Raw genomic sequence first — 15,011 nt, forward strand, 5'->3', positions numbered from 1 at the left:
TCAGCAAATGTTTCACGACATAGTGCCCAGGGGTCCATGCAAAGCTACAAGATAAGGGGGTCATATCTGTTGATGAATTTCCTTCCCCCGCTGCTCATACGATCTTATGGCTTCAAGCCAAATAACAAAGTTACCTTCTTTGGCATCATATGCTTTCAACTTTGTACTGATATAAAGATTGAGGTTACAATAAAGAAACTTGATTTTTTCTTATTTCTTTGCCCAGACCCATGAACAGAACTTGGTAAGTACCATTCAGTATTCAATGCCTTAAAGGCAAAACTATATTTTAAAATTAGGTGAAGTTTATAAAACCTTGTGTCGAAACATTTTGATTTTTGTATTGCTAAAGCTCCATCTTAATATGACATTTATCTAAGATTCAAAAGACCTTGTGATTTTCCCACTGTCTACAGTATTTAATTAAAAAAATAAATTCTCTCTTTTGATGAATTTGCTCAAAACATAAATACATAGTCATCACAAAAGGGAGCTTCCATCTAAGGTATGTTTGGGGTTTGCTCATGCACTTGCACACCTTTTAAACAATTCAGCTAGATGACACTAATACTACTGCTTATGGGAGAAGTTCAGAACGACAACACTATATAAAGGGATACTGCCAAAGCAATAAAGGAGAGCAATGTCAGTAAAAGTTACATAAAGTCAGGACTGAAATTCAGGTTTGGTTCTTTGCTAATAATATTCAGCATTACCACACCTTAAAGAAGAATATATTTCTCAGTGCACTAAAATTGAACCCTGTTCTTGATCTTATAAGCAGCTACATAGAATAGTATTAAAATATCTCTGTTGACACAGTAAACTCTGTAATCTCTCCTTTCCTTTTTTTGTTTTATTTTGCTTTTTTGAGCCTGTCTGTAAGAACTGCATATCAGACCATAGATAAAGCATTGCCTGCGTCGTTCTCAATCATTTAGTGCATTGCAAAGGTCCAGAGTTGAAGGAGTTTGAATTTCTTTACTTCCTTTTGCTGGATTTTGGAGTGAACTATGGGTACCTAGAACTCTGGGAGAAGGTTGTCTTTACAAAATATAATCTCACAGGGAACAGTTAGGAGACTTTTTCAGAGTATTCAGACATGCCGGTGATCAGATATATCTCAGCTAAAATCCATGCTTCTGAAAACAATGAACAACTATGTATTTTATGTGGATTTGAAACATCTAATAATAAACACCCATTGCAAAATAGAAAAACCTTGCCTTTCTCTTCTCAAGATTGCTAAAGCTATGTTAACATTGCATATGCGACCCAGGGTCAGAGCCCCAGGCTCTCACCTGCCAAGTCAGCTGTCATGGCCAATTTATGTCTGTAGCTTCATTCCCAGCTTGGTCTCCCTGTTCAAGCAGTGCAATTTAGGGCCAATTCCTCTCAGCAACCGGTTGCTGTTAAGGGGCAGTGATTGGGTTCAGTCGCTCACAAGGATTTTCTGGAGTGCAGGCACAGCTGTTGCAAGAAGGGAGCTTTGTTTTTCAGAAGGAAAAGAGGAGTTCAAAGCAAAGGTTTAGCTGTTTAACTTGCAACTGGGTGCTGCTTGGTCAGATGGGAACTTTGCGGGAGAATCAACATTGCTAATTGTATTCAGTATTCCTATCACTTCATGGTATTAGGCTGAAATTTTACTTCATTGTGTTTTTAATACAGTCTACTGTTTTGGTTTATCTGTTTAAATAATATGTGTGGAATAACATCCTATTCGGTTTTGAACTCTGATTTATTTTTTCTGTAACAAATTTTTTATATGTGTGGTTCGACAACCTGGGATCTGAGGGATTTCCCAGCCTTTCTTTAGGTTGGATAGTTTAAAGAAAAGTGAGAATAGCCCAATGAAGAGTACCCCTTAAACTCAGGGGCTAACGTATTCAAATTAAGTAAGTTGGTAAACTCCAACTCACCCACTTATGCTATCTCTAAGGGTAACACATGGTTAAGAAAACAAACCTAGGGTTTAATACCCAGCCTAAACAGTCTAAAATATAATTCTGCAAAGAGAGGTAAAGTTGCAGCCTTCCCACCATGAGAAAAAAAACAAGTATAATCAGTATGCAGTTGCTGGAAGGTGCTTGTTGAATGTGAGGATCTTGACAGGACAAACCACTTTGACTAGTACCATAAGCATTGCAGTGAATAATATCCCAATTACACTCCCTAAGAGCAATTTTGAGGAATTCTGCTGTGGATTCTGGTGAAAGTGAAGCATTGCATCACTGGCTGACATATGTTGGCATAGCTCTGACCAGAACATATGGTTAGGATTCAAAGCCTTTGTAATATTGTTTTACATGTCTAGGATTATATTACTTAATCTTTCATCTCTCTTCTGTTTGTTCATTTAATGTAGGCAAGAAGAAATTAAAAACTACCTTTTGGGCAGTTTGTAGAAAAGATTTCAACATAAACTAAGAGAGAAGACATGAAAGAGAGTTGCTGAGCAGTTAGATTCACCAGCAGAGTGTCTTTTTGTTGGCATATAGAAGATAAAAAGCACATGAGATCTGAAAGTGAGAAAAGCTGTAGAATTTGAGAACCTAGTGATTAAAAACTGAAGAAAAACAGAGGGAAATTCTCAGCCAAAAATTTAAAGACCTGGGGTGACCTGCAACTAGAAATTAGTCTAAATTAAAATCATAAACTTTAGATAATTCTGACCTTTGGAAGGCAGATTATTTCTTCTCAGTAAAATATTAAATCTCTGTTCAAGTCTTTCAAATGCCTTCCATGACCAGGGGAAAAAATCTTAATTTTAAACCTCCATTGAATCTGGGAGGTTTTAAATTGTGATTTCATTTCCAAACTTAACACTGTCAACTGTTTTCCCAATGTGAATTGGGTTCATGGGCTTGACTTATACTGTCCTTGAAGTTCTTAGACTCAGTCTGCTGCAGCTGTCTAGCTCTGTGTCTATGTCTGTGTGTGGCGGGGTAGATATGTGTGTTTTAAATAAGTGTCTACAAGGGAGGGAGTGCATCTTAGAGTAAGATATCTTAACCTGGAATGCATGTCTCTGTTTAGTGCTGTTACCTGCTACTTTAGACTTGAATATTTCTTTTTGTGAAAATTAAAATTGAGTTTAAATTTATTATTTCTTGAACATATTTGTTTCCATTTACCATCGTGTTTTCTCATTTATGAGAAAAGCTTAACCTAAGAGAAATGAGTTAGAATATTCTACTTTTGTACTTTTACTGAAGATAGCAGAGCAAAGTTTGCAGAGAATTCGGGCCTTTATCATACGAAATGGAAAAGATGCTGTCAGGATTTCAAATACTGTACTCCCGAATCCTTTTCTGAGACAGGCACACATTCTCCTCTGTAGTTCTTGAGAGAGTTGAGCCTTCTTCCTCTCGTCACATGTATTATTTATGTGAGTGCGCAGGAAAGCTGAGAGGAATAAATTGGCAGATCCGCCATTGCACACCATTCAGCAGAAAGGCTAGGTTGCACAGCACCACAAAAAGTGCACCATAACTTTCCAGATTTTGTTGGGCACTTTGGAATATTTTACCTCTTTATGGGCAAGATGTCTGGCTTCTGCCAACATACCTGGAAATTAACCATGACAACAAATACTTGTAAGACTTGTACACTGCAATAAAGGAACCAAAGCAGTAGCAATAATACAGAGAACACAAGATTTTCCTTTACTACTTTTAAATAAGAAAAAAGTCGAGTAAAGAAAATGCAAAGGTAGACTGTGTTTCAGGTAAGATATTTTGTGCAGGTTATTCATATCTTATATCTTCCCTAGGCAGAATTTTCTGTCTGGCCACTATGTAGAAAGAAGAGGGGAACAGCTATTTTGGGAATTTTGCCTACACCTGTTAACTAGGTGACAGGAATGGTGGGAAAAGTAGACTTCTGTGAATGTAGGCCAGCAGTGAGTTGCTAGCTTTCTGCAGAGAAAGAGGAGAGTGTTAGTATAATCTCTTCCCTGGGATGTTCCTGGAGTGGAAGAGCACCATAACATCTGCTGGAATAGGCATTCCCGCATGGCTAAAGAGCTGCTTAAGAAACACATTCAATCATAGCAGTCCCCAAAAACCCTCCTTGACCTAGTCTAACTCTAGGCAACTGCAATTCAAGCCTACAACCGAGTGCTATATGCAGCAAGGCAGAAAGTAATGCATATCTGAGCTGAACTACCAACCTGAAGGTGCAGTGTACATTGGTACGTGCAACTGTGAAATCCCTGAGTCAAGGCACAGAGTGGCTATCATCTGAAAGAAGCATCCTAAAAATGTAAAAGTCATTGAAAATATGAAATTCAAACAAAGTTGTAATTGCATAAGAAGAAGTATAAAGCTCTGAATGGTGTTTCTAAAAGGAATTATGTACACGTAGGTAAACTGCAGGAGCCATAGTTCTTCACAAGTGTTTATGGTCTCTTTCACCGTGTTTTCATTCTTAACTGTTACCAATAAGAGAACAATGCAACAGTGACATTTTATGAGGGAGAGAGAAAGCTTTATTTACCACAGATGAACATTTAAAAACAGAAAGCTAGAAGATATATGAGGAAACTTCTCCTATGAGCATCTCCATTAAAGGGTTTCTCATCTTTAATGATTGCCTTCTATATTCATAGTCTCCTTCAGAGCTTTGCACACCATTTAATTCAAGATCATTTCTGGTAGACTGTTTTTGCGGATAATCCTTTACTACTATTCATATCCCAAGTGTTGTAGTAATATCCTATCAATCTCTATCAGAATGAAGGCTGCATTTTTCTTATGTGCTTTACAAACACATATAAAATGCACATACACACAAATACAACTGAAAAAATTGTTTTATTTTTAATTATAGTTTTTGTCACTGTGAGCTTCCCATGTTTTTCTTTAGACTTTATTCAAATGTTTTCAGGTCATAAATTAGACAGGACAAAACCCTAGAATATAATTTCTGCACGGGCAGGTAAACAGAGCTGCACAGTTAAGTTTTAGTTAAGGTTTTCTTCTATAGTCTGCATTTCCTCCTGTATCTTAACACAAAGTAAAATTGGGAATGCAAATTCGTGTTTTTACCCTGTACTACTCACTCTAAAAAAGCAATTTTTCTAGATTACTGAAAGCAGACAACTAAGATGGAGAAAAGATTAAATTATGATATGCTTTACTGCTGTGTCTAAAGCTATTTGTGATGGAGCAAACTAAAAAGTCAAGTTACAATTCAAATTCCCTGTTCACAATACACAGTTCTTGTTTACTGATTTAATGAGTCTATAAAGCTTAAATTTAAAGAGTTGTCATTAATTTAAAATCAAATGTTGGTCTTGGATGTCTTTGCAAACTACTGATGTAAAGGATGAAGGATTGTGCACTATTTTTTTCCATTGATTTTGGACTTTTGCTGCTTGCGCTGTCTTTTGTCCTCTGCATAGTCAGTTATTCAGTTGGCTTTGTCTATTACCAATTTTCTATTACTTTTGCTGTAAGTTCTAGCTGGATGTAGGAGAAAGGTTTGTTAACCAGGGCAAGTAGCTCAAAGGATTTAGCAGGGCATATCAGGTCGCAGTTATGTGCCATGTTCTGATCGCTACAATTATAATTTTCCTGACCTGAAAAAACTTTTCTAACTGCATGTATTTTCACATTTTTACACTGGATGAGAAAAACTTATGGACCTCCATTCTGCCTGCGGAGAGACAAAAATCTGCATGAGAGGAGAAAAGGCAGAGAAAGGACAAATAAAGAGAAAGTGGAGCATTTGTTTCTCAGTTATTGCATGCTGAGAGATTCATCTTCCCTAATGTCTCCATCTGACCTGATTATCCAGATTACCATTTTAAGTCAATGTAGAAAAAAGAACCTCCGGAGTATGATTTCTCTGCCCTACCTTATGTAGGGCAGAGACCTATACATATATAAAGGAACAAAATGTATTTACATTTACAAGGGACTGTTTCCTTTGATTGTAAAGGGATTCCAGTCATCTTGCTTAGCTTGGCTTTGTTATTCCAAAAATTTTTACATTTTAGATGTATAAAAATAGGTGAGACAAATCCCACCCTAAGTCCCTAGAAAAGAGTTAGAACAAGGCAAACCTGCACCTTACTTCAGACCCAGGAACTACGTTGAGTAAATAAAGCCTGCCTATATGACACTCAGGTGGGATTCAGCTGGTGGCAATGCATAACTCTATGTTTATGTCAGTCAGCTTTCTCTCCTTTGACAGTTACTGGAATTAAATTTAATAGAGTTAATGGGCTCTAGGATACAGTTCATCTCATCTACCAGTAATCATCTAATACAGGTCATATAAATCACAGCTTAAAAGTGAATGTTTGCCTCATTGGCTGTAAAATGGGAGTCTATAACATAGCAGTGAAGGAGGAGCCTAGCATTGAGGTGAGAGCACCAGGCTTGTAAATGCCTGGCTCCCAGAATGCAGTCCACAGTTTTGGTTACAGACCAAAGCTACACGGTATGGTCAAGCATTAAATAGCCTAGAAAAGTTATTTATTCTGATGTCTTTTGTTGTCTTCACCCTCATTCATTCATTTAAGCTATGTTATACTCTCCCATAATTAATTGGGCTAAAAGCATGCTCATGGACCCTTGTAGCTGCTCAGCTGACAGGAGGCAGCTTGTTAAGTCACCACAATTCAATTGTGTTTGATTGTACTGCTATAACCTGAAGCTTTGGCTTTCCTCTGCTGTGGGTTTAAATCACAAGTAACTTCCCTGAAGACATTAGATTTATTTCACAGAATGAAACCAACATGAGAAGAGAATCAGGGCCTCAGGCCACCCAGCTTATACAACAATAAAAGGGAGAAGGGGAATTTATGGATGACATCAGCAAAGAGGGTCATAAAACCAAACTTGCAGCTTGAAATAGCTATACTAATTAAGAAAGTGGATTGCAGAAGTTGGAAACTGTAATGTAGATAACAAAATAGTACAAAACCATAAAGAGTGAATTTTTCTTTTACTAGAAATCCAACTGTTGAACAAGAGCTAAAACCCACATGAGTCTTGAATCATGAGTGGTTTAACTTAATCAGAGGCACAGGCGTATGTATCCTGCACAATGGAAACATACAGCTTAGGCAAATCACTTAAGTGAATATGAAGCCTTCAGATACCTATAGTAAGTATTTCCTATCATATTGTAGGTATCTGAGGCATGAACACGATTTGATTATTCAGTTAAATACATTAAAAAGCAGAAGCAAAACCAACACACCATACTGTTCAACATTACAAAACAATTATTCTATTCAGTCAGTGATTTAAAAACAAACCCATTCCAGAACAGCTGGAAGCCTGCAAGTGACATTTATAACAATTGCAAGCGGTAGTTAACATAATGTAGTAAAAGAAAAGATTGACTCTTTTGGTCTTTTTTTCCCATGTATTTTACTTTTAAATTTATATTTGGTTTATGATTTTTGTATAATATCTTGCCTATTCTTTTGTCTCCCCTGAAAAGTTCTAATTAGCAATTCTCACTGGCTTTGGTGCACCTGTCACTAGAATTCCTCCTAATGCATTTTAACGTGCCCAAAATCTGGTCCAGAGTGCTTTTAAACCAGTATGTGTATTTTGCTTGTTTGTTTGTTTCAAATTCAGATACATCCCTGCAAGCACAGGTTTCTCTACCAAAATGAATTGTGCCAGGTATGTTGGTATCATGGTGCTCATAGCTGATGAATTACTTCTAAACGTACCTGTAAATAAAGAAGCATTTCTATGTTGTTTTTTTTTAAATCTTGACAAGTGACCTCTCATGGGTTTGTGCCATTTAGGGCAGATGTCAGTAAAAATCAAAGTAAGCCACGCCAAAGAGATACTCCATGATGACTCATGCCTGAAGAAAAAGAAAAGCATCTGGGAGCAGAATGTAAATCCTCGGTTTGAAATCTCTAGCCTGTTCTTGTTATCTCAGTGAAGATGAATCATTAGACTGACTAATACCAAAGCAGATCAGTTCAGACTCAGATTCCCAAAACCAGAAATGACCCACTGAACTGGATTTATTGTGCTAATACATCAAGACATGGTGCTGACTATGAATGCTCCCGTTAGCAGTGCAGTAGTATGAATGGATATTTTACTTAAATGACCAGCCAGAAGCTATAAAGTCAGACGAATGAATGAAAATCATTCATTCATGAAAGGCCAAAACGCATCATAGTGGGTGGTCAGTCACCTCATGTATCTTTAGGCAACAAAATTAACAGGTGAAAAAGGCGTCCAATGGACTTCAGAAATGGAGAAGAAAGGCTGAAGCTGCTCTGCTGCACAGAAATACCTCCAAAGCCAAGTTCGTGGCCAGATTCAGCCATTGCGGAACCAGTCCTGGAAATGCCTTGCCAGTTCTGGGGAAAATCGAGGTAATGCTACATGCCTTACAAGACACCTCAGGTTGTATTTACCTGCCATGTGGGTAAGCTCCAGACCTCATCCATCTCATCTGCTGTTACTAGGGCTTTTATGTAACTGACATCAGATGGTCATAAGGTGCTAGGATTTGTCCTAGAGAAGCCCTGTGCTGCTTATTGCTGAAACACAGACTGCTCCAAGGCTGCCTGCGCAAGCAATGTAGGTGCAAGCTATCAGGTCTTGAGGGTGCCCAGGACCTCAAGCACTCAAACCAGCAGGCTTGGCTGCCCTGTACACATCTCGATAAGCTTTTCCACAGGGTAGTTGTCACACCTAAATTAATCTCCTGCTCTGAGTGTCCCTTTAGAGGTTTCAGCCATGCTCCAATGACTGTAGAAGAAGTGCGGGGACATCAGACTTCTTAAATTAGATGCTTCAGCCTGATTCCCTAGTGGGCAATGAAAATCTCCACCACCATGCCCATGCTGTCTGATTCCCAGCACCACAGGTTGCTGGAACAAACTTGTGCAATAGTCACAAACATGAATTTTAGCTGTTGCGCACATATACAAAGTATCTGGGGATTTTTAAAGCTTCATATTTGAGGGGGAGGGTATATTGGGGGTTTTTTGTTTGTTTTCTGCTGATTCCTTCCAGACCCTCAAAGAAGCATACCAGACTTCTGATTTCAAGACAGCAGGAGAGTGATATGGGCAGCCCTAAAGTACCATGTAGTAGTACTTTTATTCCTCCCAGACCCACTTAGATTTCTGCATGCAATTCCGCTCATCTGAGCAAGAATTTATTATAGAGTTTATAGTGCTCCATCCACATTCTACATGCAGGAATTTTCAGAGGAAAAGACAGCCAATGACAGCATGTTGCAGAGATCAATAAGAAGAAGATGTTTTTAGAAATCTTTATCCTTAAATAGATTAGTACAAGCCTAATGTACAATTAAAAGATACTCTGAAATCTTAGTGGATTCTTACTTCTCATGTTGCCAAACCAAGAGTTTATAGCTGTTGTGACTTCCCTGACGTACAATTTTATTTTGCTGTTGGATCTGGTCCAATTCCCCTAGCAGTCAGGAGAAATCCAGCCACTGGCAGTGGTTGAACAGTTCTCATGCTGAAAAAAGCAGAGTCATTATTATAGCTGTTATTGTGGAATAGCCTATATTTTAACATATAATTTTCTGTCATGTAACACCAACTAATGCCATCCAAAGCTCTTCAACATACAGGAAGCTACAAGTGAATTTTACAAATTTGTATCAATGCAAAATATGGTACTTCATCAATTAAATAATTCCAGTTATTTAACAGTAACGATAGGCATGTCCACATCTTCATATTTGCTTTTGTGGGATGGAAAGGTCCAGAGATCTTTTCTAACAGTGAGACAAAAAAGAAACAAAAAAGAGAATTAATCCACTATTTGACTTTCTGACTGTTTTTTTTCTTTTTACAGCCTGTGCTAGGAAGAATGAGACACTGTGCAGCTTTTAATAAGCTTCTGGTGGTCAGTTTTAGCCTCAGAAATAACTCAGAATTTCTTTCCTTGCCTTTTTATTTTCAAAGAAATTAATATTAAAATTAAAAGAAAAAAGTAATGACTGAACTTTTTCCCCATGGATTTCAGGATGGTATTCTTTAAAATTCTTTTTTTTTTCTCACCTTAATCATTATGGTTGGGAACTTGTTTCTCCCCTCCTTTCATTCACCTGACAGAGCAAATTATAGAAACTGCTACCAGTTCAGATTTTACTGCAGACTAAGACTTGGCTGAGATTGTTCATCCAGAGCACAGCTTCAACTTGCGATAGCTTCTGAATCTGTGTAACCTGGGTTTTATTTCAGACATTTTGGGCTGTAAATCTCTCACATCTCACTGAACCTTATCAAAATTAGTGTTGATGTCTGTAGTACTCAGAAAATGAAGGAAAGGTCAATACCATCAATTCAGCTTCAACTGAGGTCATGCCAACATCCAAGACAGATCCTCATATAAGATATGATGACTCATCTCCTTGAAGGAACCTGCAGCGTGGTTCATTTCTTGGTTATTATAGAAAGATGTATTTAATCATCAAACTCTGCTGCTGCCAAAGAAAGGAAAAGAAAGAGTTGTCTAGCTCTCAACTTTGGGAACAAAGCTGGTGTAGTTCTCCATCAGCAGGCATCTGTATACCTGTCTGGTCACAAAGCAGGTGTTGTTTATTCAGGGGTGTGATAGGTCTTACTGAACATAAAAGCATTATGCATTTTGTCAATATAGTAATGTTCAAAGCCAGATAGTGCTGTGTACAATAAAATCAGAGAGAAGCATGCAATCCCTTACCAACACATTCTACAATCTGATAGATAATAAACATCCAGAGAGTGAAAAAATGAAAAAAAAAAGAAAAAAGTCGATACAACTTTTGCATTTGACATAATGCCTTCTTTTCAGTTGTATCTTTCTCTCTTTTATTAAAAGCTTCTGGGCAAACCTGTTGGCTCCAGAAGTTATGACCCAGAGCATACAAAGCCCGTCTTCCCAGAGAATAACCTGTACAGGGGTCCCTTCCACAGAACGATGAGCCTGAAAGCTGTGGGAAGGAAGGAAACCTCTGAAGGAAGCTTCAAATTCTAGGAATCAAAAGAGCTGCTCTCAAAAATGTTACTTTTCTCTGTTTCAAAGTTGCTGATGGTTACCTGGTGTACCTATAGTCATGTAACCTGGTTCAGTATGTCCCTTTATTCCATGTGTCTGTATAGATTTAAAGAAAAATCTTTTCTTTTTGTCTGAAGTTGCAGGACAGACTCAGATATTTAATAGGAAGGACATATAATTTTACAAGACAATGCAATGTGTAAGAGTACCAAATATTGTGTGAGTTCTAGTCCATAGTGAATTAAACATATTTAAAACCATGAAGTCAAACAAAATACTTCCTACCAATAAAATTAAACTTTATGGGAACAAGTAAGGTCTAATCATTTGATATATTTAGATTGTGTTTAAACAGGAAAATAAGGCATTAGAAGGCTGGAAAGTAAGGCAAGGCATCTAGAGAATGAAATTGGTGAACAAGCAGCATGTACTGAGGAAACTCCATTGATCATTTGATAGTTGCTGTTGTGATAGTTGGTAACGCTTCCCAGCTGTCTTTTGTTCAGTCTCGAAAGGCTGCTCCTAAATGTCCTTTTCACTGTTTGTGGTTTCTGATGGTGCTGGAGAGCTGAGGATGAGGCAGCAGGGACAAGAGAGCTGGTCAGAACACTTGCAGTGGGATCCTCAAACCGAACCTGATCACTTGTGGCACAGGGACATGGAAATGTTGTGCCTGCTTATACAGGTGACAAAGAGAGAAACATCCTGTTTCCTTGTAACATCTGCCTGTGGGCTTTTCAAAATGGCTAAATATTGCCTAAAATCTGTATCACCTCCTCTTTTGTTGCAGTCTAATGCTATGAAGGTCTGGCTTTACTTTGAGAAGGAGTCACCAGCTGCAGCTGTCTGACAGTGAGTTGTTTAAGGCAAAGCTAATCAGCTTGAGGTAATCATCTGGGTGGGTGGGATGATTCATCTGCCGGAGGTGGCAGTCACTCCTGAGTCCTGCCAAAGGAGCCTAAACAGCTAGCTTAGTCTAGAAACTTAGCAATTAGTCAGCCAAAGATAGGTGACATGAATCTTAACCTCTGCACATAAAATTACTCCTATCTAGTATAGAATAGAATAGTATAGAAGCTATCCTTAGTCACAGAGTGTCTTAAGATGATAGATGCCAGCTGGTACCTTTTACTGAAGTAGGTGCAAGAGTATTTCAAAGAAAGAGTGATTCGAAGTTGCACCAGGGGAGGTTTAGACTGGACATTAGGAAGCATTTCTTTACCGAGAGGGTGGTCAAACACTGGAACAGGCTTCCTGGAGAGGTGGTTGATGCTCCAAGTTTGTCAGGGTTTAAGAGCCATTTGGACAATGCCCTTGATAACTTTTGGTCAGCCTTGAACTGGTCAGGCAGTTGGACTAGATGATCACTGTAGGTGCCTTCCAACTGAAATATTCTAGTCTAGTCTAGTCTAGTCTAGTCTATTTGCAGTCATGAACTCTCTGTGGGGTCGGCATTTTGCTGCTGAAGGCCAGCAAGAAAAGCTCAGGGTCTTGTTAGCTGATCGTTTTTACACTCTTTAAATGGGATTACCAGCGATCATCCTTAAAATAGTTATAAAATTAGCCTCTTAGTAGTCACAACTTTTCTAACAAGCTGCTCCTGTTCTCCCAGTTTGGGAGAAAATCCTTGGGCAGACTGAGCCAGGGAGCCCAGATAAAGTTTTTAAGTCCATAAATTTTATTTCTTTTGACCAGTGATCTTAAAATGGTGACATACAGTAGTGATTTCTTTGCTGAAATTTGTAGATTATCTCCCCCCAGCAATGAAAAAAAAAAAAGTAATGATATATGCTAGGTTGTTTTTTTATCTATCATCAGCCTTTGACACCAGGTCTGCCTTACTGCCTTGCTCTGGAATTTTCTCTCAGACATGTCCCACACCCCGTTGGGCAACTACCAGCATAATTAAGTGAACCTTTATCCTGCTGTCTGTCCTGCTGTATGGCTGTATCATCTGGCAACATCTGTAGGAAAAAGTCAAGCTCTGTCATTAATTACAGTGTGTTGATAAGACTAAATTATGTTTGTATCATTTGTCTTGGAAGTGCAGGTGAATACATGAACTGGTGTAAATGTCCCAGGTTAGTGGATAGTTTTAAATTTCAAACAGACTTTTCTCAAATGATCCCTGGAAAAAAAAATATTGGTTTTGGATGCACGTTTGAAATCAAATCCCCACAGATTTTCAATCCTTTTCATTGCACTCCTTTTCCTCACCTGCTTTCCAGGGGCAAAAAGGGAGTGAGAACATGAAGCAAATTATACAATCCGTTCTGTAATTTGTTCTGAAAACACAAATCTGTTTTTAAACAGCTGTACAAAAATGACATGTTTGAATGAAATTAAAAATAACTGAGGATAAAAAGGATATTTTTCATTGTGAAATTGTTTTTTTCAAAATTATTACTGACTTCTTGCTGCTTTGATAAATCAGCCAAATGGTAAGAATTGGTGATGGTGAAAATTACAGGTGAAGGGGTATGTACGCTATTAGCAGTATAGGCTGATATTCTTTCTATTGGTAGTTGATATATTTTTCTGCCTCTTCTTCACAAAGAATCTGTTCATGTGATTTCTTCTCCACATACTTAGAAGTCTGCTGTGCATGCATGTGCGTCAGAAGAACAGTGCCTTTTATTTTTCACATTATCCTATAGATTGTACAGTTCACCTGTGTTTCAGTATTTGCAGTGCTATCGCTCCAAGGTTAAGGTTAAAAGGAGTTGATTTTAAAAGAAAGAGAAGCATTGTTATTAATTTCCAGAAAGTATTAATTTCTGTTGGGATATTGGGCAGCTAGAAGAAAATAAGGTAAACTATTATGGGTCTCCCTTTATAGAGGATTTTGCCTTTTATGGTTGTGAGCATCTACATGTACTGCAAAGTTTCTGTGAATACCGAAAGTGTCTGTGTGGGAAAGGATAAAAACAAGCAGTGGAGTGGAGCCGAACTGTCTGCTTAAAGAAACCTCTTATGTCTTTCTACATTCATTTGTAGAGCTACATAGCACTACTTAGCTTCCACTGAGATATCCAGAAAAAACTTTTTTATTACAGCTCAAGGTAATTTAATACAATTCAGGGTGTTTTCTTTTAGAGTGTCTTGCAATTGCCTTCTGTACTTCAAAGCTGTGGAAAAATATTAGAGTAGAAATAGTCAAATCTGTTTATATGTTAAGAAGCTTTATATGTAATATAGCTTTGTCATTTACATCAGTTACCTAAAATAAAATACCACCTATATTAGCTACCAGAGAGAGCTATAGGTAAAATCTGTTTTCAAAGATCAGCTTGATGGTCTTTTGTAAGTTACCAAGATCATTAAATCTAGACCTGATGTTAGAAGAAGCGAGCTTGGAGATAAACAGAGATCCTACCAGTCTGGAATTGTATTGGAGCTCTTTGATTCTATTACATGCATCACAGACTCCCTGGTGTAGCCCTGTAGAAATCTGTTCTGAAATGAGCCTCAAGGACCATGAAGAGATTGATCATTTATATAAAATAATGTTCTTTTCTGGGTTTATTCTGTTTGTGCAACCACCAGAAAAACATTTCCTTTCTTGACAAAAGCATTGTTCACCATCCGACGGTCTTATGAAGCTAAGAGAAATATTTTCTTTTGCACCAGTAGATAGAAGTCTTATTAAATACTTTGCCATTATGTTAAGTAATGTTCTGTGTGCCTCCTGGCTTCTAAATTTTTTCTTGTAAAGGCATATTAATTGTACCTTCTTTTTCTGTACAATGGATACAACCTGATTTGAGGATTTATAAAAACTGATTCATTTCAAGTGTATTAAACAGAGTTTGACCACTTAAGTTTACCAAAAAAAAAAAAAGAAAAAAGGAGAGAATTTCAGAAGGAATGACTTCTGATATATGTAAGTCCTTTAAGAAAACCCTAACAACAAGCTCTGTAAGTATAAGGAAAATTGCGGAGTCCCCCCTGCATCCTGTATCTCCTCTTCCTCCTAGTTGTTGCTTTGGTTTTTGTTTGCAA

At 37.7% G+C, this 15,011-nt stretch overlaps 1 protein-coding gene across 4 annotated transcripts in view; it reads left to right on the plus strand.

The window, feature by feature from the left end:
* NKAIN2 (sodium/potassium transporting ATPase interacting 2) overlaps positions 1-15,011 on the plus strand; it is a 562,917-nt gene that overhangs the window by 425,122 nt on the left and 122,784 nt on the right. The gene's annotated exons all lie outside the window — the stretch shown is intronic.

This window comes from Ciconia boyciana, chromosome 3, assembly GCF_034638445.1.
Source record: "Ciconia boyciana chromosome 3, ASM3463844v1, whole genome shotgun sequence".
NCBI lineage: Eukaryota > Metazoa > Chordata > Aves > Ciconiiformes > Ciconiidae > Ciconia > Ciconia boyciana.